This window comes from Crocuta crocuta, unplaced genomic scaffold (assembly GCF_008692635.1).
Source record: "Crocuta crocuta isolate KB4526 unplaced genomic scaffold, BGI_CrCroc_1.0 scaffold337, whole genome shotgun sequence".
NCBI classification, from domain to species: Eukaryota; Metazoa; Chordata; class Mammalia; order Carnivora; family Hyaenidae; genus Crocuta; species Crocuta crocuta.
The window spans coordinates 752,574-779,792 of NW_027528873.1; the positions used below are offsets into that span (position 1 = coordinate 752,574).

A 27,219-nucleotide genomic window follows, 5' to 3' on the forward strand; every position below is an offset into this window, starting at 1 on the left:
CTGTGATAAAATTTATGTTATTCCTACTTATAAATTCTACTTAACTCTAAACAGTAAGGGTTAGTTTATGTCAACAAAATTATTGATGAAAATGATAAATCAGAAATAATGTAGCTTTAAAAGTGATTTAAACATACATTATCAAGGAATCAATCATTCAAGTGTTACTATATCAGACATTTGTAAAACACTTGGGACAGGTTAGCAATCAGCATACTATTTTTTCTTATTTCCCCTGAAAAGTGGGGAAATTAAGCTAGATACCTGATACATGGCAAAAGTCTGACATTACCATAATCCAGAGGTTTCTAGGAATGGCATGTTGGCATCCAGCAATCACAGCCTACGGGGTGGAAAACACACAAATGTTTAGAGAGAGGAAAGAATGCTGGCAATAGGCATCCTCAGAATATACCCCAAGCCATTTAAATCCTAGATTTTAAAAATGGTCCTTTTTAGTGAACTGTGCTGGCTAAGAAATATCAGTACTCTTTTAAAACATAGAGTTCCATGTGTGATGAACAAATCTGCATGTAAGTACTCAAAAGCCAGAAGGAGTGGCACCTGGATGGCTTAGTCAGTTAAGCATCTGACTCTTGGTTTTGGCTCAGATCATGATCTCACGGTTTAAGCGCTATGTCGAGCCCCGTGTCAGGCTCCACGCTGACAATGTGGAGCCTGCTTGGGATTCTCTTTTCCTCTCTCTCTGGACCTCCCCCACTTGTACTCGCTCTCCTTCTCAAGATAAACATTTAATAAAAAATGTTTAAAGCCAAAAGGAAATATGGAGACACTCAATGTATTGCTAAACTTCTTTGATTGCCACAGCTCTTACGGGGAATTTTTAGGTCATGTGGTCAAAACTTAGGATGAAGTTAGTTTTTCTGTCATCTGGAATGAAATGGTTTATAAGGCAAATTAACAGCATGGAGATAAGATTTCAGATGAAAAATTTCACATTGACTAAGTATTTTTAAATACTCTTCAAACACATCAGAGGCAGTCATTTACATAAAAGAAATGATAAGCAAATTACATTTGAATGTCACTTCCTTGAAGGTTAAACTCCCCAAAACTCCAAGCACAAATGTATCCAAGAACCCAGAACTGAATGTGACCACATTCCTCATATTCTCCAATACCCAGACCAAGCCTCACCTCCTCCAAGACACTGTACACCTTGCTCCCAGGGAGCTGTTGGCTAACATGTGCTAAGCAGTCACTCACTTGGAGGTCACATGCTTACTTTCCTGGACTCCCCCTAGATTTCCTGGACTGGGAGCTCTGTTAGGTAAAGGACTGTGTCTTTTATTTCTCCATCTAAATTTGTACTCCTAACATGGAGAAGGACTCAAAAATTATAGGAAGAGAAAAGCAAAGAGGATGAGAAAGAAGATAGAAAAGGAAGAGGAAGAGAAGGAGGTTGACGAGGAGGAAGAGAAGGAAAGAAAAGTCCACACACAAAAAAGTAGAACCGCTTTCAGGTTATGTGAAAATGTAATATCACATTATGGGAAAGTATGTGTCAATGTAGGGAGAGATAGAATAGAACAGGGACAGCAAACAAAAAACCTTTATGAAGAAGGTAGGTTCTTCTCTGTGCTTAGTGATTTAACACAGCAGCGCAGACCACTTGGGGAAAACAACCCATATGGAGCACAACACTGAGTAGTTATTGGAAATAAAATATGAAGTGGGGGCTTAGTCATAAATGAATATGAGAACCTGGTTACTTAGATCTGGAGTATGAGGACTGGGCCCAGCCTCCTAACTGGAGCCAAGTTAATGGCACTAGCTGTCAGGCTTAAAGGACAGAAGCAATAAACCAAGGAGGTCACTATACTTACTTTTACTATCTATAAATCTTCAATTATTTTGATATTTGCTGAACTAATTTTTCTTGAAATGATAGTAAGTCCTGGAATTCTAATACAACTAGTATATTTAAAGATGGGAGGCAAAATGTTACTAGTTGGGTTTTCCAGAAACAGACACCTGAGATGGAGTTGAGGTACAAAATGTTTTTGAATCCAAATAAAGGGGATTCAAAGGGAGGAAGTGGGATTGGGCTGAAGGAGAAGTCAAACTGAAATGCAGCTCTAATGAAACCTTAGCCAACCCAGTGAAGAGATCTAGAACAAATAATGCTGGTCATTATTGCCCACGTCAAGTCAAAGAGGTTAAGTTTTATACCCCCCTTTTAGTCAATCATCAGGTGCAGGATGTCCCATAAAGTTTTGACCTGAGACAACATGGCTCTCTACCAAGAGAAATTTTACTTCTTCCTTTAAGATTTGAATGACTTATTTCTTTTTCTTGCCTGATTGCTCTGGCTAGGAATTCCACTACTATAAAGAGTAGGAGTTGTGAAAGTGGGGAATTTTTGTCTTACTCCTAATCTTAGAGAAAAAGCTTTTAGCTTTTCACAATTGAGTATGACGTTACCTGTGGGCTTATCAAATATGGTCTTTATTATGTTGAGGTACATTCCTTCTATACCTAATTTGTTGAGAATTCCTATCGTGAAAGGATGTTGAATGTTGTCAAATGCATTTTCTGCATCTATGAAATGATCATGTGATTTTTATACTTCATTCTAGTAACGTGGTATATCACATTTATTGATTTGCAAATGTAAACTCTCCTCGCACCTCAGGGATAAATCCCATTTGATCATGGTGTAGGATTGTTCTGTTGCATCAGTGAGTTGCTACTGCCCTCTAGTGGTTTTAACATGATTGTTTTCCTCCAAAAAAGAGTAGCCCTTGGACTGATCACTTCCTGGGATATGACAATATTGTCTTCAGGTCTCCCAACCACGTGACCAATGAGCTTTATTGTCACATACCTTTGGGATGTCACAAGAAAAGTGCAAACAGTGGGTAAAGCATGAGACAAATATCTGGCTAACTTAAAATAGAACAAATAAATCTCACAATTGCCATCAAAACTTGATAATATAATAAATATATTAGTGACATTAAATAAGTTCAATTGGTGGATAGACTCTGTTCTTTGTAAGATTTCAGAATCTTCTTTGGCACATCCGAGCAGCAGTCAAGATTTGAATTGGAAATAAAATAGTTTTCAACTTATCCTTACTTTATAGCAGCATCTATGTCATCCGTTTCCACAATCCTCACCACCTAGCACATGGTCTAATATTTAAGAGGCACTCAGTCAAGTTTTTTGAAATGGGCAAATGTGTCTACATAACTGCATATATCACATGGCTCATTCCACAGACACAATATCAACCACTAATATTTAAGTATGTGGCTGTGTGCTTGGCACAGTTGTAAGCACTTACCATGCCTTCCTTATTCAATTTTCATGACAATTCTATGACATAGGTACAGTCGTTATAATTTCCTCTTTACATATCAGGGAACCTGTGCAAGCTTTAAGCAGGATTGCATGACTCCCCACTTGAAGTTAGGCATGACCCTGTGACTGGCTTGGGAGAGTGAAATGTAAGGGGAAGTGACATGTCACGTCCAGGCATAAGGTGATCCCTTCCAAGGTGATCAAGGAAGCATGTGTCAAGATGAAGCTGCCATCAGCTTGGTCCTTGAGTAACCAATGTAACAAATGCAATCAAGGTGCTAAGTTCTTTACATAGTTCGTCTCATTTAACTGTCAAAATATTGCAAGGTAGATATTATTATGCCTGTTTTATAGTTGGGCATGTAGCCTTGGAGATGTTGCAGTGTGACCTAGCCCCCAGCTGCAGAGTGGTAGAACCTGTAAAGTATATTCAGTCATCATTTATCACTTGTCTGTTATTAGCATGGGCTGTAGAGGAATGCACAAAACTAGTATTACATGTTCTTAATCAGGGATGTTGCCATTTTGCTTGGAAAGGCAAGATAAATAGCCACAAAAAAGGGAAGTTGGTGGTCTGTGATGGCCTGAATATTCAAAGAAGATTTTATGGGAGGGTTGGAGGGGTAATCAGCATTGGTGGGGAAAATGTATTTGTTTGTGGAACATGGAGAGGGCATCTCAAGCAGAGCTAACAGCATAAGAAAAATGATTAATGGCAGTACAAGAGAGCATTTTGGTAGGGAAAAGACCAGGGTGGCTACAGCACAAGGTTCAAGTTGAAATGGAACAGCAGTTAAAATCAGGCATGGCAAAGCCAAAAGAGGATGAGACATGAGTGTCTGGTGAAGGGTTTTATTCATTTATTCATTTGTTCATCTGACAAAGAATTTCTGAACACCTGCAATGCACCCAGCACATAATAGGCCTCCATTAGGAGGGGACCTGAGAGGTGGTAACTCAGTGCCCAGCCCCAGAGAAGAAGTTCACCGGCCTGAAGGTAGAAAGAACAAAGTGGCAACACTAAACTCAATTTTAAATCAAATATGTTAGCCCCTGTGTTACCTGTAGAGGTCCTTACACGCAGCTAAGCCGCCATCCCCATCCTCAAAGAAGGTGATTAGAGACTGAGCAGTTTACATCCTAAATGAATCCACTGCTGGGAAAAACTGTTTGAATCAACTTCATGCCATGAAACTAAGATGGTAATGTCTATCTGTAGGCCAGGTGAGGAAGAACCCCACCAAGGTGTGTGTCCCCATGCCCAAAACGGGACCAGAGACTTGCTTCCCTGCCCACTAGTAGGTGCTCGGATGCAGTACCCAGGACTCAGCTTAGTGCCTGAGTTGGAACAGGCCTTCAGAGAGTGTCCCTGGAAATGAGGCTAATAACCGTATCTTCCATTTAACATCACTGTGCTATGCACTTTGCATTACCTCATTTAATTCTCACTGCACTGGGATGGTCATCTTCCAGATGTGAAGACTGAGGTTCTGAAAGGCTAAGTACCTTGTCCAAAATAAAACAGCTAGTGAGTGGTAAAGTAATTCTAAACTTAAGTCCTGAATCATAGTACCTGAAATTGAGCCTGTGCTGAAAACTCCCCATAGGTATGTATCCAGAAAAGAAATTGTTGAGGCGCCTGGGTGGCTTAGTCTGTTGAGCATTCAGCTTCAGCTCGGGTCATGATCTCGTGGTTCATGAGTTCAAGCCCCACATCAGGCTCTGTGCTGACAGCTCAGAGCCTGGAGCCTGCTTCAGATTCTGTGTCTTCCTCTCTCTGCCCTTCCCCCACTCACACTCTTGTGTATGTGTGTGTCTCTCTCTCAAAAATAAACCAAACATTAAAAAAAAAAAAGGAAATAGTCTTTCCCCTGACAGATGCGAGGAAGCATTGAAAGTCTCAGAAGAACATCCTTACCTTACAGAGATGCAGACAGAGCACTTTTTAGGAGAGAAGTTTGAAAAATCAGCAAGTAGATGATGAGGAAGTGCTTCTCTCTGGTTTCGTGACTGAGAGCTCTGGAATGGAATTCAAAAATAACAGTCATGGAAGTGGGTAGTAGGAATTTACATTGAGGACCTACTATGTGCCAGACATTCTAAGATAGTGGAATTAACTCCAGTATATTAGGAATCACAATCCATGTAAACTGATTATACTACCACATTTACCAATTAACTGATAGAAATTACAGTAATTTTTTTAACAGCAACATAAAGTAAAACCACAAGAAAGATGGGAAATAAGGGAATCAAAAAAGATATTACCAAAAAGAAAATGAGGCAAGCAACATTCATTACATCAAAAACTGTTTGAAGATTAACAAAAGTAAGGAGGAATGACATAGTAATAAAAGGAAGATTACAACCAAAAAATATGTGATATTAAAGGCAGCAAATATGCACCTGACAGCATGGACTCTGCAGCAGGTTGTATTTTCCAGAGCTGGCTGCAAAAATATCTCCCATTCCACATGCCCTTTCACGGTATGAGCCTGCCACTCCTTATCAAGAGGTAGAGGCTGATTTCCCTACCCTTAAATCTGAGTTGGCTTTAGTCACTAAGTTGTAACCAGTAAGACTCAACAGAAGTGATGCAATGAGACTTTTGAGGGTCAAAGTCAAAAGAAGCCTTGCAGCACCTTGTCTCTTGGAATGCATCCAAACACTCCCCCTTGAGGTGCTCCCTCTCAGAACCCAACTGAAGGCCATGCTGTGAGAAGGTTATGACTATGGAGCAACTATGTGTAGGTACCCCCAGACATTACCTGCAGCCTTTGAGTCACCCCTGCTCAGACCCTAGACATTGAGTGAAGAAGTCTTCAGATGATTCCAGCTCTCAGCCACTGGCGTCATCCACACCCACGTGCATCCTCACTACCGAGGCTCAACAGGTTGTGGAGCAGAGACAAGCCATCCCCAATGTTCCCTGTTCAGATTCCTGATGCAGAACCCAGGAGCATAATAAAAATGGTTGCTATGTTATGCCACTAAGCATGCTCTGGTTTACAGTGATAGACAACCAGAATAAGTTCAAAGAATAAATCAAGTAAAAATGAACTATATAGGCTCAATATGTATAAAGTTAAAAGTTATAAAACTTTTATAAAGTTTTTTATAAAACTACAACAAAAATTGAAAAATTATAATCACAGTAGGAAATGTTAACAAAATTCTGTCAAAAAACAATAGATCAAGGTACACCTGGGTGGCTTAGTCAGTTAAGCGTCTGACTTTGGCTCAAGTCATGATCTCACAGTTCATGAGTTTGAGCCCCACATCCAGGATCTGTGCTGACAGCTCAGAGCCTGGAGGCTGCTTCATATTCTGTGTTTCCCTCTCTCTCTGCCCCTCCCCTGCTCAAGCTTGTTCTCTCTCTCTCTCTCTCTCAAAACTAAGTAAACATTAAAAAAAAAAACAATAGATCAAGCAAATTTAAAAAATTGTAAAAATAAAGGCATCTGGTGGCTCAGTCAGTTGAGTGTCCGACTTTGGCTCAGGTCATGATTTCACAGTTCATGGATTTGAGCCCCATATCTGGCTTTGTGCTGATAGTGCAAAGCCTGCTTCAAATTCTCGGTCTTCCTCTTTCTCCCTCCCTCTCACCTGCTCACACACTCTCTCTAAAAAATAAAGATAAATAAACATAAAAAAATTTTTAATTGTAAATAAAGAACCACCCAATTAACAATTTGATCTAATAGATAAAAAAAATTCTGAATCCACAAAATGAATAATACAGTCTCTTTACAAATCCAAAAGCAAAATTTATTTTTAAATTATTTTTAATTGACCTTAGTCTTATATTAAGTAGCAAGAGAAGTCCCAAATAATTTCAAGGAATAAAAGCAACATAATGCAGATAACATTGCATGATACAACACAATTAGGAATGAATAACAAGATGATAAAATATAAAATAAATAATATTAAATGTATAAAATACATATGTATGTATATGTTTATAAATGTATCCATAAGTAATTTATTGTTTAAAGAGGGAACCACAATGGAAACTGGGAAATGTTTAAAACTAAAAACAATAAAGCCCTATCTGGAAAACTTGTAGAAAGATGGCAAATTAAAAACTTGAGATCCATTCTTTTTAATTACGGAAAAACTAAAATACAAGTACCTCTTGTATTGTACCTCTATATGCCCATTACCCAGCTTCAAGCATTATTAGCATTTAACCATCTTGATTATTTTGGAGCAAAATATATCCTCTCATTCCATCCACAAATCCTTCAGTCTGTATCTCTAAAAGATAAGCCTCTCTCTCTTTTAAGCAAACCACAATTCCATCGTCACACTAAAATAATAATTATTCCTTAGTTTTTGATATAGTTAGCTAGTTTGAAACATGATTCTAAGCAAGATCCTTATATTTGGTCCATATGTTATATTACATTTACATGTCTTTTCGGTATCTTAATCTATAAATTCAAACTCTCTCTCTCTCTCTCTCTCTCTCCCCCTCTCTCTTCTTGCTAATTATTTCTTGATGAAGCCTAATGTTGTTCTTGCAGAATTTCCCAGTCTGGATTTTATTGATTCTCTTTCCATGGGGTCATTTAACATATTCCTTGTTTCTCTGTATTTCCTATAAACTATTAGTTACATGTTGTGATCTAATTAGATCAAGGTTTGAGTTGGGGGCAAAAATACATCCTGGGTGGAGATGGGTACTCCCAGTGATTCAACTCAAAAGACTTTAGAAACCACTGGGGATCATTGCCCACCTCTGTTTGATCACTAAGGTCTGCAAAGTGATGATCTCCTCTGTGATGATATCACTCTTTATTAACTAAAAGTATTCTAAAAAAAGCTTTCCTTCATCAACTATTTAGGTACCCTGAGGTATAGTTTGTATAGGAAAGACAGGCTAAACACTGAAATTTTCCCTTTTTAAAGAATTTTCAGAGTAATGAGTTGATATGCTAACATCAAAGATTACTGTGAAGGATGTTTTTAGCATCATTATGAGTTCATGGATTTTAATATACATGATGTATTTCAATCCACTGCAGATATTATTCTTTTTGATGGTCATATTGTCCCATCGTTGTCCAGCAGGAATAAACCCCTTTAATTAGGCTTCAGGGTCCTATTGTTATGACCCTGGTAGTCTTTGATAGCTTCTTTGTTATCTATTGTGACAGATGTTCCAGGCTAATTTTGTACATTTTCTGCCCCAGATCTGGACTCAGCCATTCTTCAAGAAGCCCTGATTCCTTTCAGTAGGAATGATATTTAGAAAAATGCATTTTTAATGGACAGATTGGAAATAAATTAGTTATGTGGTTATTTCAAGAAGCTAGAAGCAAAAATTGCTTTTGAAAAAAATGTAAGAAACTAGTAAAGTTAAGGGCAGAAATTAGGAACTAAAAGATGGCTTTTTGAAAAAACTAATCAAATTCATTTAATAATAATAACATAGGCCAACTTTTAACCACAACCTTAACCAGACTGAGCAAGAATGAAAAGGCAGAAATAAGCAATATTGGGGGGGGGGAGCTATCTCTACAATGGACCAAAAATTATAATTGAATATTACAAATAATTCAATTCAATGTACTGGTAAGCATATATTAGGAAAGTTCATATAAAAGTCTCAAAAAAATTGAAGAATAGGAAGCCTGAATAAACCAAAAATTATAATTGAATATTACAAATAATTCAATTCAATGTACTGGTAAGCATATATTAGGAAATGCCATATAAAAGTCTCAAAAAAATTGAAGAATAGGAAGCCTGAATAAACCAAAAATTATGAGAGAAACAGAATTGGAAATCGAAAGGCTCTTCCTTACTCCCAAAACCCACAGCCAGCGGTGTTTGGTCCCAGTGTTAAGAAATGTGTGAAGTGAGGGGCGCCTGGGTGGCTCAGTTGATTGAGCGTCCAACTTCGACTCAGGTTATGACCTCACAGTTCGTGGGTTCAGCCCCACATCGGGCTCTGTGCTGACAGCTTAGAGCCTGGAGCCTGCTTCGGATTCTGTGTCTCCCTTTCTCTCTCTGCCCCTCTCCTGCTTGTACTCTGTTTCTCTCTGTCTCCGAAATAAATAAATGTTAGAAGAAGAAGAAGAAGAAGAAGAAGAAGAAGAAGAAGAAGAAAAGAAATGTGTGTAGCGAGACTTTAACTTGTCTGTTACCATATTCCCAGTGATTAGAAGAGGGCTTGGCAGATGGTGAGTATTCAAAAATGCATGGTATATAAACAATCTTCCTCAGACAGAAACTATCTCACAGAATGGAAAAAACATAGAATGATGGAAACTGCTGGAGAGCCAGGTAAGTATACTCTCAGTATAAAGGAAGGAGAGATTATAGATCAATCTCACTTATAAAACTAAATGGAAAACTCTTAGGTAAAATAGCATTAAATTGAATACAACAGTATATTATGATAAGATAAGGTATATCCCAAGGATGCAAAGGATCCTTTCTGTTAAAAGGATATGCCACAATATCAGATTAAATGAAAAACTATGTGATCATCTCAATAAATGCAAAAAAGATTTGATGGCATTCAACACTTATTTAGGGTTTAAAGTTACCCTTATTTCTAATGAAATAGAAACAGAAAATAATTTCTTTAATCTGAGACAGAGCATTTATCAAAACCTAAAACAAAGAATATTCTTAATGGACATACATTAGAGGTTGGTCCCTTTCAAATCAAGAACAAGGCACCAACACTTATATCATTGCTTCTATCCACAACGTATTGAATATTAGCAGTTCAATTCTAACACAAGCATAAGAACTGAGAAGAGGAAACAAAGCTGTCTTTATTTGCAAATAAGAGAATTCATCAAGTTTGCTAGAGACAAGATTTGTATATAAAAAACAATTGAAACTCCATGCAACAGTAATAATCAAATAGAAAAGATAATAGGAAAAGATTCCATTCATGATACCAAAATATTAAACTCCATAAGGAATTTCTGAATAAGTAGAAGNTTAGGTAAAATAGCATTAAATTGAATACAACAGTATATTATGATAAGATAGGGTATATCCCAAGGATGCAAAGGAATCTGTTAAAAGGATATGCCACAATATCAGATTAAATGAAAAACTATGTGATCATCTCAATAAATGCAAAAAAGATTTGATGGCATTCAACACTTACTTAGGGTTTAAAGTTACCCTTATTTCTAATGAAATAGAAACAGAAAATAATTTCTTTAATCTGAGACAGAGCATTTATCAAAACCTAAAACAAAGAATATTCTTAATGGACAAACATTAGAGGTTGGTCCCTTTCAAATCAAGAACAAGGCACCAACACTTATATCATTGCTTCTATCCACAACGTATTGAATATTAGCAGTTCAATTCTAACACAAGCATAAGAACTGAGAAGAGGAAACAAAGCTGTCTTTATTTGCAAATAAGAGAATTCATCAAGTTTGCTAGAGACAAGATTTGTATATAAAAAACAATTGAAACTCCATGCAACAGTAATAATCAAATAGAAAAGATAATAGGAAAAGATTCCATTCATGATACCAAAATATTAAACTCCATAAGGAATTTCTGAATAAGTAGAAGCGCTTTTTGGCAAAATACAGTTATAAAGTATTATCGAGGTACATGAAAGGAGAGACCTGAATAAACAGAGATACTCCACTTTCATAGACAGGAAGACTTAATCTCATAAAAATGTCAAGTCTTCTCCAAAGTAACCTATAAATTTAATGTAATTCCAATCAATAGCCCTACAGGGGCTTTATTTATGGAATGTGACAAGCTCGTCCTTAAATTCACCTGGAAGAGTAAAGGGCCAGGAAAATCAATGACTTTTGAAGAAGAGGAACAAGGTGGGTGGGCGGGGAGAGGTGGGCCTGTGGGATGCCACAGGGGCAAAGGAGGACGAGATAGCAGATTTGCCATAAAGGCATTATAATTAAGGAAGAGTGGTGTTGGTGCCAAGATGGACAAGTAAACCCAACTCTGCCAGTTATTAGCTATATCAGCAAAATTCTTACCTCTCTGAACAACCTCTTTAATCCCATCTGGAAATTTAGCTTTATAAAATCTGTATCAGAAGTATCTTATACAAACTACATAACATGTAAAGCGGTCAGTTCAGTAGGAAACAGTGGGGACGTAATAAAGTGTATTTAGATATACATCAGGAACCCAAAATAGTAAGCCAGCTATAACAAAATGTTAATTGGGACATGTTCTGGTTTCTCCTAGTCTTTGGGACCCTCTTTGCTCTACTGCTAAGCCTTGTGTCCTGTGTTTAAAAAAAAAAAAAAAAAATCTACAGGTTCCTAAGCCAGCTACTCACTTGCTACAAGGTCTTGACCATCATTTTGCTTCCGATGCTGGTTGGCACCAAGCACAACTCTTCATTCTCCTCTGAATCTAGACATTCTCAGAGGTTTCTTTGCCCTGGGCACAAAAACACAGTGCTCAGTAAAATTCTTGGTCCTTTCCCAGGACCCAGAAGATAGCCTTCACAAGCAGGGATCACACAGCCCATCTTCCTTGCAGCTATGGGTCAATAAAATGCTCTGGGTAATAGAGAAATTGCCATCTTACTTTAACTACAAATAGCTTTTGTAATACTAGAAGGTATTGCATTAAATTCTTAACAGAGGTCAGAAGTAATTTGACTTGATTTTTCTCCTTTTGCTTGCGTGTGTTTCCCAAATTTTCTATTGGTTGCAATTAACATATTATTTTATAAGCTAAAAATCTAAGATACTTTAGAGGTATCAACAATATCAGATTTTATATATATATATATATTTTTTTTTTTTAAGGGAAAAAAGATATTGCAGCAGTACATCTTTCCCTTGCAGGGAGGGGCCATCAGTTTTGTCTGAGTTTCTTAAGCAAGATCTGGTCCACAGACCAGGCCCCAGGTTTCATCACTGCCATTGCCTTCCATTTCTTGAGATAATTTTCTTCAACAGAGTCAGAAATAGGTCAGAGAAACCAGGACTTTATTACTAAGGAACAAGAATTGTAAATGATTTCTTTTAATTATGTGAGTTGAAAACTTATTACATGAGACATGAGGGCCTTGAAGAGCACAAAATAAAACTGAGGTTATTAACTCAGGATATCCAGTAAAAATGGAGGCCAACATGAGCCAGTATTTGGGTAAAAACTTAACACTTCCCACTGCCACTCTGAGGCCCAAAATTGCTTTTTATGGCTCTCCTTGTCACTTAAGGCAGTAAGCAGGGCTCAGCGAAACCATCTGGCTAGAACTTCTAACCCCAGAGGTTCTTTCCCCCCCCACCCCAATGTTTACTTTTGAGAGAGAGTGAGTGAAACGGAGACAGGGTATCTGAAGCAGGCTCCACACTGACAGCAGAGAGCCCGACACAGGGCTTGAACCCACAAACCGCAAAAAATCATGACCTGAACCATGCTTAACTGACTGAGCCACCCAGGCACCCTAGACACTGGAGGATCTGAACCCTTTTTCCACCACCACACACATGTGAGTCATACTCCAAGAATACACTCTGATTTCAGGGCATCTTGGGTGGGTCAGTCAGTTAAGCATCAGACTCTTAGTTTCAGCTCAGGTCATGATCTCACGGTTAGTGGGTTCAAGCCCTGTGTGGAGCTCTGTGCTGACAGCGCAGAGCCTGCTTGGGATTCTCTCTCTCATCTCTTTTTGCTCCTCCCCTACTTGCACTGTTGCTGTCTCCCTCAAAATAAATAAATGAACTTAAAAAAAAAGAAAAGAGTATGTTCTGACTCCATAATTAGAAGCAGCAGCAAGATAAAATAAGCTGAAGCAATTCCTTCTTCTCTCTCTCAAGAAAGCACATAAAAAGGCAAATAAGATACATCTTAAAGGGAAAACCCTGAAACTGCTCTAATTTTCAAATGAATTCAATTGCTCAAAACTTCACACTTTTCTTAGGGTAACCATTACTGTGGTAAGAGCAGAGCTGAGCACTGCTCTAACTATACAGCTGTAGGCGTCCGCTCTTCCAGCCACGTGACCTGGCGACATTGGGCTGGTAAGAAGCACCTCTCTTCCCCACAGACCCAAATTTCCAGGAAGCATCTCTCTCTCCCTACATCCATGGTTGAGCTGGTCACTGCCAGCAGCCACCACACATTTTTGTATTGCCTGGTAACCCTCATCACGATGTCTCCATTTCATGAAACTGTTTCTAAAGGCTGGAGATCAAAATCCCGTCCAGGTGGAGTTTAGGGTTTCCCGGTAAAAGAGGAAACAGGAATCTTTTGGTTCAGTGGCACTTTTAAAAAGAAGTTTAATTGAAGTCTGAAATGTTGCATAAATGGAAGATACAAGTTTTAATTGAAAAATAATTATAACCACTTAATCATTTTTAAATGAGGGCTATAATTGCAGTCAGCGCACAATAGCCACATACAGACACAGAGATTTCCGCAATAAAGCAGGGATGGTACAGCTTGATTTGCTAATAGCACTTCCACTTCTCCTCCCTTTTGTCTCAAAGATTAATTCAGGCAAGGGCTATTAGTGCTGTTAATTGGTTCTGCAATTTAGACCTTGTGCCTGTGAATGAATGACTGATGTGGTCGCTCAGCCAATAAATGGGAGCACTCCGTCAATGCTCCCCATTGTCCGTCGGGGCATCGTCCAGGCTGCCCAGCCTCCCTCCCGCCAGCCCATGGGAACGAACAAAAGGCCCAGTGCCTCTTCTAGGTCACAGCTTCAGTGGGACCAGAGATAGGTCAACAAGATGCCTTTGAAATGAGGCTGACTTAGTGAAGCTGATGGATATTCAACTAGCGCTCACCAGAAGGAAGACAGTTTGCTGTTTTGAGCTCCCCTCTCACTCTGGTATGAGGCTGGAAGGAACAGGAGGCCCAGTTGTTCTGACGCCTGGCAAAAGAAAACACCAACTGTACCATTAGCTTGAAGATAAATATACCCCAGAGCTTAGGGAGAAAACATTCCTTAATTGCCGCAGTGCTTTCCTGGCATGGGCACCACACCCCCAGGCAGGCTCTGGAGAGTTATCTGCCCGATGAGGGACCATACTGATTGTGCCTCTCCCTGAGAACTTTGGAGATAATTGCAAGTTGAAACACCAAAAAAGAGGTGTCCTGATTGAAGACTCACTCAGCAGCAGTCATTTGCCAAGCCACATTGGATTTCACTATTCAGAAAAACTTCCATGCGCTATAAGAGAGCCCCTTCTCTACAGCTGCAGGCCCACCCTCCTGGTCACAGATATTCAGATCAATGCTTTTCAGAAAGAAGACTTTGACAGTCAATGGCCTACCTCCCTTTGCGCTCCCTGAAACAGCCCAAGGCCAGAAAGCACCAAAGCAGAGGAGAGAGTGGAATACCCTGAATGAGGGGAGGGAACTGAGGAGGAAAGGGATGTCTATGATCCACTTGCCAGTGAGCATGGAGATCTGTAAAATTCTGTGCAGATTGAGTACTGAGGATAATTAGGTGTGCTTCTGCCCGATGCAGGGGAGGAGGGGAGCATCCATGTTCAGTTTGGATCCCATTCCCAAAGTGAATCTCTTCTCCAAAATAAAAATTTTAAATCTCTTGCATCCATGCCACAGAAAGTGCACCATGGGTGGGGCACCTGAGTGACTCAGTTGGTTAAGCGTCTGACTCTTTGTTTCGGCTCAGGTCAAGATCCCCTGGTTTTGTGAGTTCAAGCCCCACATCTGGCTCTGCACTGGCAGTACAGAGCCTGCTTGGGATTCTCTGTCTCCCTTTCTCTATGCCCCTCCCCCTCTCGCACTGTCTGTCTCTCTCAAATAAATAAACTTAAAAAAATTTTTTTTAAAGTGCACCATGTGGAAGAAGATCCAGGCCTCCTCTGAAATGAGAGAGAAGAACACCACAGCCCCCAGGAAAGCTGTTTCTGGAATAACATGTTACTGAGTACAAATTTCCAGCCACAAGCTCAGATGTTTAAGAAAACAAGTTTGTCAGTTCTTTAATAACTAAGCATAATTTTTACTTCAAGCCAAATTTCCCTCAAGGACAGAAGTTTAGATCTTCTTCCTGTATTTTCCTGAAGGTTGAATGCAAACTTGGGAGCTTATCTGGTACCAGAGCATCAGAGATGTACCATCTGTAGTGAATTTAAAAGCAATAATAAAATCTATTCAAAAGCAGCATTTTTTTTTTAGGACTATCGTGTCACAATTCTATATAATGTTAATGAAAAATTCCTCCTCCCTAAAAATGTTTTTTGTTGGCTTAATGTTTAAACAATCACTGTGGTCACTCTTGAGTGTTAACAATATATACATGGGCTTCCAATTAGCACATTTTTATGACTCCACTTTCAATAGACATTTTCTACATAGAAGTTAATTCAGAGAGCACGCATGGATTCAGCTCCTGCACTGTATTTTGCAAAACATACTGAAGGGATGGAAAATTCCGAGCTTTACTCTTATGATTATACTAGGCCACTACACTAAATGGAAACATGATGGAAAGAGCTGGAAATGTCTGCCAGCAACAGGTACCGCCATCACACCTCACGTAAGGATGTGCGTGGGCACACCAAGAGCTGCTGAGGCACAAAGGAACCCCAAATACCTAGGCTCTGCCAACAGGCTGGGAACAGTAGCGTGAGTCACTATCCCAGATGAAGACGTTCAATAGAGACCATTGAAATTGATCACAGAACCCATCAGTATGTGCTTAATAACATTTATATTTAACAGTCTAGTAAAAATTTGAGTTTAGTCTCATTAACAAACTCCATTTTAGTCTTTCTAAACATCTCTGAAGATTGTTTCAAACAGATTGGGACTGCCTGACTTCCAGAATCAATGAGTGGGTTCCACAGCGAGGTGAACCAGGAGAGCAGCACCTGACCCCACTAAAGTTCCTGTTAACAACCTTATTCTGTCTGAATGAGTGTCACACTGTGCTCATACTCTTCTTGAAAAACAAAAACAAAAGGGCATCTGGGTGGCTCAGTCTGTTAAGCCGCTGATTTAGGCTCAGGTCATGATCTCACAGTTCGTGAGTTTGAGCCCCACATCAGGCTCTGTGCAAACAGCTCAGGGCACCTGGGTGGCTCAATTAGTTAAGCATCTGACTTTGACTCAGGTCATGATCTCACCATCTGTGAGTTCGAGCCTTGCATCTGGCTCTCTGCTGACAGTTCAGAGCCTGGTGCTTACTTGGGATTCTCTGTCTCTCTCCCCCTCCCCTGCTCATGTTCTCTCTCTCTCTCTCTCTCAACAATAAACGTAAAAAAAATTTAAAAAGCAAACACCACAAAACCTCGAGTTACACAGAAGATAAGAATCTGAAAAGTACTCTAATTTGAAAAAGTAATTGGAGGCATTAATCTCATATATAATTGGGGGCGAGGTAAAGACCTCTACCCACCGATTTGACATGAATTTCACTAAAAGAAGATATTAAAACACAACCTTATAATGGAATTATTAATCTGATAAAAATTTTACTCATCACTATGAATAAGCAAATCAAAGGAGAAGAAATAAAAATGTCCACAAATACAGGAAAAGTTACTCTCATTGGCGGACAATAATCAAAGCATCGCAGGTTAAATGGGACATCACTTCCATCTATTCTTTATTGAAAGTAATAAAAATATTGATAATCCTCAGTTTTCAAAAATATAGAAAATTGTCATCTAAACATAGTATTTTTAGTAAGTATATAAACTAATTTAACTTTTTAAAAAATGTTTATTTATTTTTGAAAAAGAGAGTGCACCTGGGGAAGAGGCAAGAGAGAGGGAGACGGAGGATCAGAAGCAAGCTCTCCACCGACAGCAGAGAGCTCAGTTAGGGCTCGAACTCACAAACTGTGAGATCGTGACCTGGCTTAACCGACTGAGCCACCCCATGTGCCCGTGATCCAACTTTTTGAGAGAATATGATCAGACTTTTAAATGTGCTTTTTTAATCTTTACACTACATATTTCACTTCAAGGTGTTTATCCTAAGGAAATAATGAAACAAGTGGGAAAAGATTAATGTTCTAAGATATCAGTATCATTGTTCTTTATAATAAAAACCATTGGAAACTGAACAGATATTGATATGGAATTAATTAAATTAATTATAATATGATCACATGATGGAATTCTATGCAGTCTTTTAAAAGATTGAGGAAAATTTTGATGTAATGGCATAAAAAATAGTCCATAATATATTAAATTAAAAATAAAAGGGTTACAGATACTGGATGTGACCAGTATGTTGAATAGGCACCACTGTTGACATAATAATAATGCAAATTTATTTTGGATCTTTTCTCGTCACTGTAAAATGTGGTTAGTGGGTGTAACTTTCCTCTGCAACTAGATGGTAACTCTAGAAGGCCCAGAATTTTCCTGTTCACTCTTAGTTAGACAAACCTACAATCACTTTTTAAAAATGTATTTATTTATTTTGAGAGAGAGAGAGAGAATGCAAGTAGGGGAGGGGCAGAGGGAGAGAATCCCAAGCAGGCTCTGTGCCAACAACGCTGAGCCGTACACGGGCTCTCTCTCTCGAACCATAAGATCATGACCTGAGCTGAAACCAAGAGTCAGACACTTAACCAACTGAGCCACGCAGGTTCCCCAAACCTACAATCACTTTAAGTTATAATTGCTATCTCAATCCAATGGTTGGTCCATGATATTAATCAAAACTCCAAGCCTGATTTATTGTCATTTATGTATGATACCTATTAAGATAATAGTCATTTGTCTTTTAGCTTTGCTTTTTTTTTCTTTTTTTATTTAAAAATTTTTTAATGTTTTATTTATTTCTAGGAGAGAGAGAGAGAGAGAGAGAGAGGGACAGCGTGAGCAGGGAAGGGTCAGAGAGAGAGGGAGTCACAGACTGAAAGAGGCTCCAGGCTCTGCGCTGGCAGTCAGCACAGAGCCCGACGCGGGGCTCGAACCCACGAACCGTGAGATCATGACCCAAGCGAAAGTTGGACGCTTAACCGACTAAGCCACCCAGGCGCCCCTAGCTTTGCTTTTGATGTTTTGCTCTAAATCAAGTGTGTCTCAGGTCAGGAGCCTATGATTGAAAAGGAGTTTGGTATTGTCCTCTTTGCTCTTCCCCACATAGAACTCCTCTCCACTCCCCTCTGGCACCCATCCTTTCCCAAGAAGAACCGTCAGCTAAGTCTGCTTCCTTGGGGTGGGATGGGAGGATGAGTGAGGGGATACGGAAGGCCTTATTTGAACTGGTCCAGTGGTAAACTCACTGCTCAAACACACTGAATCAGAAATAATAGAGCAACTGGACACTGAAGAGAATCTAATCTGAAGCCCAACGGAAGTGTGGGGCTGTTGGTTTAACTGGCCCAGCTTTGACAGAGGAGGGACGGAGAGAAAAAGGAGCAAAGGAAAGCCCAAATAGCAGGAAAGGAATGAACAGCAATCGGGATATGAGAAAGAATGGCCTGTGCTAGAAACAGTGGGTAGCCCAGGGAATTAGGAAAGAGGGAGCATAGAGAGAGGGTGAGGAGGAGAGAGACGATAACTACCCAGCCCTTACTCTGCCTTATATCTATCACCACCTCCTGAGCAGGCTGTCTTACTTGTCCTGTAACAAATGGCATCACTGAGGCTCAGACAAGTTGAGTCAACAGCACAGCCTAGCACAGCAAGAAGTGAAGCCCAGGACTCCTGATTCCAAATCCCCTGTTCCTTCCGCATGTCGACGGTTCTCAAACAACCCAAAACACCAGTATCAGGCTGGCGGCTTTAAAATTCATAACCCATAATCCTTGGCTTCATCCCAGATCTACAGAATCAGAATCTCTGGGAGAGAAGATTAAAAAATAGGATATATTCATAAGCTCCTTAGGTGACCCCATGGTGGTGCTGTGGAGCTGGGGAACTAATATATTAGGTGCATCACATTACATCCAATATGTATCTGGGGGTTGGGGGGATGAACCATTATTTCCTGAGCACCTGCTTTGCTTTACTTTGAAATGAGCATCTCCTGGGCACTGCTTTAAGTGTATGATTGCAAGTTGTCCTTCTTTGACAAGATGATGAGATTGGGATGATCTCAAATTAGTGAGGGGATGACAGCAGTTATGTGACATGTTGAAAGAGCTCTTAACCAGTGAGTAGCAGCAGACCTAGGGCCTGACCTCAATGTGTGGGACCCCTGGTTCCCAGTCTTTGTACCTCACCATGCTGCTATGGTGGGGAAGACCTTACATTGGTGGAAGCAAGGAGGAGACATGCTGCAGATGAAAGGGATACTTACGGAGCAACTTAACAGAGGGATCTGCGGTAGTGACTCAGACTGGGGGAACCTTAGCTGGAAAAGAGAGTGGGATGAAAACTGAAGAACAGGTCCAGGCACTGTGCCTGTGGATCCGCCCAGCATTTCTCAAGTCCCCTGCCTGATGAAGACCAGGAGGCTTTGAGAAGCCTCTTATTCCAAGAGACTGGCTCCCTCTTGTGGCAGCTGCTGCTCATTACTGAATAATTTGGGACGAGGCAGAGCCTGTTAGAGCCCAGGTGGGGATCTGACTGCACATCAGAATAACTGGGAAGCTATTAAAACATACCTATGCCCCAGGCCAGTGAAATAAGAATATCTGGGGAGATCTAGATCTACCCTGTCCAACATAGTAGCCACTACCCACATGCAGCTACTGAGCACTTGAAATGAGGCTAGTTTGGACTCAGATATAAGTGTAAAATACATGCTAGATTTCAAACACTTAGAACAAAAAAGAAAATGTGAAATATCTCAATAATACTACATTAATTATATGCTAAAATAATAGTTTTTGATATATTGGGCTAAATAAAGTATGTTATTTAAATTAACTCACTTAAAAAATTTTTTAATGTTTATTTTTGAGAGAGAGAGAGACAGAGTGTGAGCAGGGGAGGTGCAGGGAGAGATGGAGACACAGAATCTGAAGCAGTCTCCAGGCTCTGAGCTGTCAGCACAGTTCTCACACGGCCCACTCAAAAGCCCTCTGGATTTCCTGCTGTTAGTCATCACCCTCTAGTCAATTACATTGTCTACAGTCAACCAGAGTAACCCTCTAAGATGCAAATATGGTCGTGTCCCACCCCTGCTTAAACTTTTCATTGGCTTGCCTTTGCCCTTGGGTTGGAGTCTAAAATTCCTAATGAGACTTTCAGACCTTCCATGGCCTACAAGGCCTCCAGGTCCTGGCTTCTGCCCAACTCCCCAGCCCATCTCTCACTGTTGACCCCACCTCACTCTATGCTGTATCCATGCCAAAGCTCCGTTAGCACCTGGTCCTCACCATACTTCTTCATCGCCAGCCTTTGTACAAAGTGCCCTCTAGGATTCTTTCCACCCTTCTATGGCTCACTTCCAATCATCCTGCAGGTCTTTATTAGTTGTCACTTCCTTCAGGAAGTTCCCATAACTACAGAAGTTAAAAAAAAAATTCTCTGGAATATCACTCTGTACTTTATTTACTTTGTATTTATGGTTACTTTTTTTTTTAATTTTTAATGTTTTTATTTTATTTCTAGGAGAGAGAGAGAGAGACAGTGTGAGCAGGGGAGGGTCAGAGAGAGAGGGAGTCACAGACTGAAACAGGCTCCAGGCTCTGAGCTGGCTGTCAGCACAGAGCCCGACGCGGGGCTCGAACCACGAACCGCGAGATCATGACCTAAGCGAAAGTCGGATGCTTAACCGACTAAGCCACCCAGGCGCCCTGTATTTATGGTTACTTCTTAATTTTCTGTTTCCTGCTCCTAGACTGTGAGCTCTCTGATGTCCAAGACTATGTCTGTGTGATTCACCACTGAATCCCTGGCACCTCACAGAATTATTAGGATGGTTACTAATTTTTTTTAATAAGTGAATGCTTTAATAAACACATAAATTGCACATAAATTATACCTGAACTCTCAGTGCTTCAGTTTCTGCATTTGCAAAGTTAGGATATTTCAGTTCCTATATCCTAGAGTTGTTACAAAAATTAAATTAGGCAATACTTCTAAAGTGGTTATAATCATGCCTGGTACAGTGTAATAGCTCAATAAATGTCAGTGGTCACGATTATTATTTCTCCATATAGGGATGAACTGTATGAGTTAGTATTGTGGAAACTGAGGAAGCAGATCCTAACCCTGGGTGTAGATGGTACGAAACAGGAACAGCTGGGCCATGGGACCCCAGAGGCCAAGTCGATGAGAACGGAAGACTCCCAGAAAATCATAGAACTCTCAGGCAGGGCTTTGGTGACCCATGAGCTATAGAATGAGTAGTAAAGCTGGTCTTATTTAGATCTCAAGAAGCTGAATGTTCTGGGTACCACAGCATATACACAGACCTGCGTATCTATACCCAGGAGAACGAGCCTTTAGGCAAAAAAAACAGTTTCATTTGAAACTGAGAAAAAACTTTTTCTTTTTACTCCATTCACTTCTCCAAAAAAAATATATGTATATATTTTATTTTGTACCAATATATACATACATATTTGTGTGTGTGTGTGTGTGTGTGTGTATATATATATATATAAAATTGTGTCTGCAGACATATATATATCTAAAACAATGTGTCTTAGCCATCAGGATACTTGGATTCTCAATTCACAAACATTTCTGTTATGGTTGGTGGTGACGCCACATGTTCCCCAGTAATAAAAGAGTAAGTAATTTACATGTGTGTAGCTATGGTGTTAATTCCCGTAGTGCCCAGAACAAAATACCACCTTCCTCAAGAGAGTATTAGAGCCCCCATCTCTCATGAAATAGAAAATGGCTTACAGCTTAAATCCCAGATTTTTCAACTTCTATCCTCAAGTTTTCAAAAACCAGAAGTTTTGCTTTCTCAAAAATCATATCACATACTAAAAGTACATGTTGCAAATAACCTAATCTTCAACAGTGGGGGAAAAGATTAAACAAATGATACCTCCACATAATTGGATATTAAAATGTATGCTTGCAGTGAATTTTTGACGAAGTAAGATGTAGTTTTTATAAATACAAAGCTAAATTAAAAGCTTGATAAAAACCGACTGTAGTATGATCTCAACTATGTAAAAAAAAAATGTACTCAAGGAAGGAAGAAGACGAGAAGGAAATAAAGCCATGGTACTTCTGAGAGACAGAATCATGTTTTATCATTTTATTCTCTATCCTTACATTTCTTGGATTAAAAAATTTTTTTGCTTTTTTTAAAAAAAATGTGTTGGAATTTTTTTTTTGAGCGGTTATAGGTTCACAGAAAATTGAGGGGAAAGAAAGAGATTTCCCATATGCCCACTGCCTCTACACATGCACAGCCTTCCCATTATCAACATCCCCACTAGGGTGTACATTTGTTACAAACAGTATACCTACATTGACACCTCATGATGTTGTACTTTCTATGGGTTTAGACATGTGTCCACCATTATAGTATCATAAAGAGTACTTTCACTGCCCTAAAAATTCTATGCTCCACTAATTTATCCCTCTTTGGGATCTTTAAACTTTTTTATTCTTTAACATTTTCTACCATTTTATGTTACTTTTATAATGAGAAAAAGCTCAAGTACTGTCATTTAAAGAAAGGAAGGTAAACGCAGCTTGAAGCATTCATTTTCCCCCTGACTCAGAGACTCTGGGTGTCTGTTCAGCTCCCCTGAACAAAAGCACCCGAAAGTGAACATGCAGTTTGTGTGCCGAGTATCAGGAGGAGTCAGGGAGGCTTGAGGGCCTACACAGTCAAATAGAAACCAGCTGCCCCCACCTTGTTTGCTCTGTTGCCTCATTCTCTTCCTGAGAGCAGGAGACAGAAAGTCCCACAGCTTCCTGATTCTGAGTGTTGGCTCAGATAAGGTGTGAGCTGGTAGGTAAATGAAAACTTCTGTGATCATCACCGCAACCACTTCCCATATAGGGAGTTATTGCATACATTAACTAAAGGTGATTTCATTTTGTATTTAAAAATTTTTTTATTTCCAATATCGAAAGTCAGGAGGAAAAAAATCCTCCCCAGTTGATGTACACAAACGCTTTAGTTTGGAAAATAGTCACTACATAGGACTTCCGGGAGCGTTCTGAAGCCACACGGCACTCCCTTTTTTCAGCCCAACAGACAAAAGCTTCCCAGGAGGACTAGCAGTGTATATTGTTTTAGCATACCTCAACTCTCCAAAGTAAGATTTCGATTTCAAATTCTTAAACGATTTCTCACATCACCGTATTCTGTCGGTCGTCTATTCACTTTCTTAAAGATGTCTTCTGATGCACAAAATTTTAATCTTGATTAAGTCAAATTCCTCTGCTTTCTTTTGTTGTTTGTGTTTTGGATGTCATATCTAAGAAACCACTGCCTACTCCAAGATCGTGAAGATTTGTTTCTTATGTTTTATTCTAAGAATTTCATAGTTTCAGTTCTTACATTTAGTTCTTGGATCCATTTTGAGTTAATGTTTGTAGACGGTGAAGAGTAGAATTCCAGCCTTGTGCTCTTGCATATGGATACACCGTCATCCAAAACCATTTACTGAATAGACTCCTCTTTCTCCTGTTGAATGGTCTTGGCACCCCTGTCTGAAATCAGTTGACTATAATGTGAGCGTTTATGGGACTCTCAGTCCCATTCTATTGATCTATACATCTATCCTTATGCCTGTACCATACTATTAATAATAAGATTTATAGTAAGTTTTGAAGTTGAAAAGTGTGAGCTCTCCAATTTTGTTCTTTTCCAAGATTTTTTGGTTATTCCAGGTCTTTTGGATTTCCATATGAAGTTTAGGATAAACTTACCATTTCTACATGAAGTTTGCTGGAACTTTTATAGCTACTGCAGTGAATCTAAAGGTGAATTTGAGGAATATTGCCATCTCAATAACAATATTAAGTCTTCCCATTTATTTCAGTCTCCTTTCATTTCTTTCAATAATGTTTTATAGTTTCCAGAATATAAGTTTTATACTTCTCTCATTAAATTAATTCCTAAATATTTTGCTCTTATGGATGCTATTTTCAATGGAATTATTTTCTTAATGTCATTTTCAGAGTTTTCATCGCAAGAATATACAAATGAAATTAATTTTTGTATACTGGACCTTATATTCAGCCACCTGCTTAACTCATTATTAGCTCTATTAGTTTTTTTCACAGATTTAGTATTATTAGTATTTTCTATATATAAGATCATGTCATCTGCAGATGGAAATAGTTTTACTTCTTCCTTTTCAATCTCAATGTCTTTTATTTCAGATTCTTGCCTAACTGCCCTGGGTAGATCCTCCACTACAATGTTGAATAATCAGGAAAGTAGGTAGACATCCTTGTCTTGTTCCTGATCCTAAAGCATTCAGTCTTTCACCATTAGACAGGATGTCAATTTTGGGTTTTTGTGGATTCCCCCTATTAGATTTAGGACATTTGGAGTCATATTTTTACTTTCTAAAAAATTCCTTTAGAATATTCTTTGTAACACATCTGCTGATGCAGAACTCACTCGTTTTTTTAAAATGTTTTTTTCTTTATCTTCATTCTTGAAAGATGCAATTGCCAAATATACATAAAATTATAGGTCAGCAGCTATTTCCTTTTAGCACCTTGAGATTCCACTGTCTTCTGTCTTCCATTGTTGCTGTCAGTCTACCTGCCACTCCGTTGAAAGTAATATCTTTTTCGCTGGCTGCTAGTCAAAGTTCTCCTTATCTTTGAATTTCAGCAATGTCATGATGTGTCTAGCACTATATTTCTTTTATCTTACTTGGGAATTTGGGGCCTCTTAAGTCTAGGTATTGGTGTCGTCCATCAGTTCTGAAAAATTCTCAGTGATTATCTCTTCAAATATAGCATTTGCTACCTTCTCTCTTCTTGGATTGCATTAAACATATGTCTGTATTTATCACTGTATCTTTTAGACTCTTACCTCTCTTCCTTTCTTTCTTTCTCTTTCTGTCTTTCTTTTTTTCTTTCTTTCTGTCTTCCTTCCTTCCTTCCTTCCCTCCCTCCTTCCTTCCTCCCACCCCGTCTCTTATTTGCCCCCACACTGTATTCCAGATAATTTGTTCTGTTGAATCTATCAGCTCATTAATTCCCTCTTTGAGAACGTCTAAGATGTATTGTCTTTTTGTTTTTGCTGGCTTTTTCTTATGGCTATTTGTTTTTTTTATTACTTAAAAGAATAGTTTGAGGCCCACAATAAAGAGATGGTGCTCAAGGGAGAATTTGAATTTCCTTGATGTCAGGTTCTTGGGGCTAGTATGAAACTATCTTAAATCATCTATAACACTAGGGGTTTCCTCAAAGCTGAGGTTCTAAACTTCAGAACCATCCTTGTCTTGAGCATTTGCACTTTTGAGGTCGCAGTTTAATGTGAGAATGTGTTTTATCCTCTGCACACATCCTACCAAGTTATCAAAACAAAGGTCCTCATTTTGATGCCTCAGCAAATGCCCTCATTTAAAAGTGATATCCAAGGGTGCCTGGGTGGCTCAGTCAGTGAAGCATCTGACTTTGGCTCAGGTCATGATCTCACAGCTTCTAAGTTTGAGCCCTGCATCGGGCTCTGTGCTGACAGCTCAGAGCCTGAAGCCTGCTTCAGATTCTGTGTCTCCCTTTGCCTCTCCCCTGTTCACACTCTGTCTGTCTGTCTCTCTCTCTCTCTCTCAACAATAAATAAACAACAAAAATTTTTTAAATAAAATAAAGTAAAATTTTTCAAAAAGTGATATCTATACTCATTTACATCTCAGGGTTATGTTTTTTCTTCACTTTTGGTCTGATAATTCTTTATTATCTTGTTACTTCAGTATGTTTTCAAGAAGATTTTTCTTGAAAATTTTCAGCTTTTTAAAATAGTTCCTAGTAGGGGTGCCTGGATGTCTCAGTCGGTTGAGTGGCTGACTTCAGCTCAGGTCATGATCTCTCAGTTCGTGGGTTGAGGCCCCGCATTGGGCTCTGTGCTGACAGCTCAGAGCCTGAAGCGTGCTTTGGACTCTGTGCCTCCTTCTCCCTCTGCCCCTCCGCTGCTTGTGCTCTGTCTCTCAAAAATAAATAATGTTTAAAAAAATAGTTCCTAGAAAAAGATTCGATCAAATTACCTAGCCCACCATTCCTAAAAATAGGAAACCTCCCCACTTGGCTGGCATTTCTACCATTTCTAATGGCCCATCCTAGACATAATAGACCAATTTTCCCTACACTTTTCAAAGCATCCTTTTCTGAAGGTTCAGAGATTCAGCTTCTTCTTCGGTTCAGTGATTCTCAGTGCTACCACTTTTTCTCTCCAGAGCTGGATCAAGGCCAGGCTAACCAGGCAACTGAGAGTGGTAAGAGTCCATCTGGGATATTAAACCATCACTGAATATATTGGAAATATAATGTCAAGTAAGTGAAGTTTCCTTATACACCTCCTTACCTTGTTGGTGAAAAGTTAAATAGATCCTCTGCCTCCAAAGCACACTATGCTCTGCAGTAAAATATTTTAAAACACATCTCTTCCGCACCTATATTTTTCTCTTATTTTCTCCAACCCAGAGCCAGATTGCTAATGGCTGCTGAAGCTCTCTGGTACAGAGAATGAAAATTATAAAAATGAATCATGCATGGCATAGTGCCATTTATTGAGATTTATTTTTAAAATTGTAAAGTTCTTAATAAGCCTAGAAGGAGATACATGCTTCAGAAAATAATAAAACTATAGGGGAGAATGAGAACTACAAAAAAGTGAACATTTTATGGAATAGTCTTAGGACAACTTTAATCAGTGAAAGTAAATTGTTCATAAGTTGTCTGTGACACTTCTAAATAAATGTTGAACAAGTACTTAAAGACTTTAGGTTGGACAGAGGGCTCTAAATTATTAGTCCTTGATTTCCTCTTCTCCTGGCTTAGCTGCTCCCTAAAAGACACTCACAAACCTACTTTAATATAGTTTTTCAAAATTTTGCTGTTAATCAGTCTAGGCAAGGGA

At 39.1% G+C, this 27,219-nt stretch overlaps 1 long non-coding RNA gene across 1 annotated transcript in view; it reads right to left on the reverse strand.

Annotated features, from left to right (window-relative positions):
• Window positions 1–291: 291 nt before the first annotated feature.
• The window catches only part of LOC144225440 (uncharacterized), a 33,211-nt gene continuing 6,283 nt past the window's right edge, over window positions 292–27,219 (reverse strand). Inside the window, exons 2-4 of the long non-coding RNA XR_013333306.1 lie at window positions 14,103–14,188; window positions 5,246–5,346; window positions 292–343 (exon numbers count right to left, since the gene is read on the reverse strand). This is a non-coding gene — a long non-coding RNA (uncharacterized LOC144225440). The remainder of the gene's footprint in view (window positions 344–5,245; window positions 5,347–14,102; window positions 14,189–27,219) is intronic.